This window comes from Tasmannia lanceolata, unplaced genomic scaffold (genome assembly GCF_043159265.1).
Source record: "Tasmannia lanceolata isolate RefF3 unplaced genomic scaffold, GAP_Taslan_0.1 ptg001333l, whole genome shotgun sequence".
Taxonomy (NCBI): Eukaryota; Viridiplantae; Streptophyta; class Magnoliopsida; order Canellales; family Winteraceae; genus Tasmannia; species Tasmannia lanceolata.
In genome coordinates this window covers 7,501-9,622 of record NW_027519993.1, presented here as the reverse complement: position 1 = coordinate 9,622, position 2,122 = coordinate 7,501, and positions in this window count along the sequence as shown.

The following is a 2,122-nucleotide window of genomic DNA, read 5'->3' as shown; positions in this document are numbered from 1 at the left end:
TGGTCTTCGCAAGACATCGTCCAAGGCGCCCAAAAGGCCAAGGGAGCCCAACCCAGCAATGCCTTGCTAGGACAAGCCAAGGCCAAGCATTCCGGTGCCTATCCGGGCAAAAACGCCCAAAGCATGCCCATTCCTTAGCCTATCCAGGCAAAAACGCCCAAAATCTGCACATTCTAGTGCCTATCCGGGCAAAAACGCCCACCAGCATGCCACCCTCCTATAGGGTTTGCGCAACCAACCAGCCTAACCACCAGTGGCAACCAAAGGTGCTGTTAGCGACGACTTCTGAAGACGCAACGAGACGCGACGTGTTTGCGCCCAGACGCGACGAGACGATGCGGGATCTGCGCCCAAGAATGCCTAGACCCGTCGACTTGATGCGGGATCAGCTCGCCCAAGCATGCCTAGTGTGCAAGGCCTGTGTGCAAGGCTAGTGTCCAAGGCTAGTGTGCAAGGCTCATGTGGAACGCTAGTGCGCAAGGCTAGTGCCCAAGGCTTGTGTGCCAGGCCCGTGTGCAAGGCTAGTGTCCAGGGCTTGTGTGCATTGCTTGAGTGCAAGGCTTGTGTGCATTGCTTGTGTGCAAGGGTTGTGCGCAAGGCTAGTGTGCGGGGCTTGTGCGCATGGCTAATGTGCACGGCTTGTGTGCATGGCTACCGTGCAAGGCTAGTTTGCATGGCTAGGGTGCAAGGCTCGCATGCGAGGCTAGTGTGCAAGGCTGCGTGCAAGGGAAGCGTGCAGGGCGAGTGTGCGAGGCCACTGTGCACGGCGCCAGCACTAGCGAGCCATCATCCGCGTTGCCATGGCTCGCTTGGCCTTGGCTTGCCAGGCCCCGACACGAGCAATCGCGCATTTTCTTTGCAACCGACCATCAATGCCGCCCAACGGGGCCAGCACGAGCAGTCATCCGCGGTCCCCTGGCCCTGCGCACGTTTGTCTTTGAAACCGAGCATCAATGCCACAGAAAGTGCCGGGGCGCCAGCTGGAGCCATCATCCGACGTGCCATGGCTCGCTTGGCCTTGGCTTGCCGGGCCCCGACACGAGCAATCGCGCATTTTCTTTGCAACCGACCATCAATGCCGCCCAACGGGGCCAGCACGAGCAGTCATCCGCGGTCCCCTGGCCCTGCGCACGTTTGTCTTTGAAACCGAGCATCAATGCCACAGAAAGTGCCGGGGCGCCAGCTGGAGCCATCATCCGACGTGCCATGGCTCTGGTCCCATGGTCTTCGCAACCGAGCATTCGTGACACCCGCGGGGCCAGGACACCAACCCTTCCGACACGAGCATTCGCGCATGTTCTTTGGCCACACAACGGCGCCAGCACGAGCAAAATCATCCGCGGTGCGGTGGCCTTGCACGGCCTTTTGTCTTTGGAACCAACCATCAGTGCCACGGGAAGTGCCGGAGTCCCGGCATCCGCGGTGCCAAGTCATTGCGCCCTTGGTCTCTGCAGCGGGGCATGCCGGGCACTCCCAACCATTGCAAGCAAGCAAGCAAGCAAGAAAGAAAGTAAGTAAGTAAGTAAGTATTACATATAGGGGCGGGACATGCGGGGAGATCTGCGAAACGTGCATTACGGGGCACACGCGTACCTACCGGGGCATACCGACCCCTATTGGGGCACACGTGTGCATATCGGGGCATACCGGGCCTATCGGGGCACACGCGTACATACCGGGGCATACCGAGCCCTACTGGGGCACACGTGCGCATATCGGGGCGTACCAAGCCTATCGGGGCATACGCATGTATCCCAAGGCATACCGAGTCTATCCGGGCATACGCGTTCATACCGGGGCGTAACGGGCCTATCGGGGCATACTTGGGCATATCCGGGCAAAAAATGCCCAAAACTTGCGCAACCTTGGCAACCGTGGTCCATTCCTCTCTATATGCCTAGCCTTGCCAACCGTGGTCCATTCCTCACTATATGCCATGGCCTTGTGCCCATGGTCTTCCCAAGACAGCGTCCAAGGCCCCCGGAAGGCCAAGGGAGCCCAACCCAGCAATGCCCTGCTATGGCAAGCCAAGGCCAAGCATTCCGGTGCCTATCCGGGCAAAAATGCGATTCCTCTCTATATGCCTAGCCTTGGCAACCGTGGTCCATTCCCCACCATATGC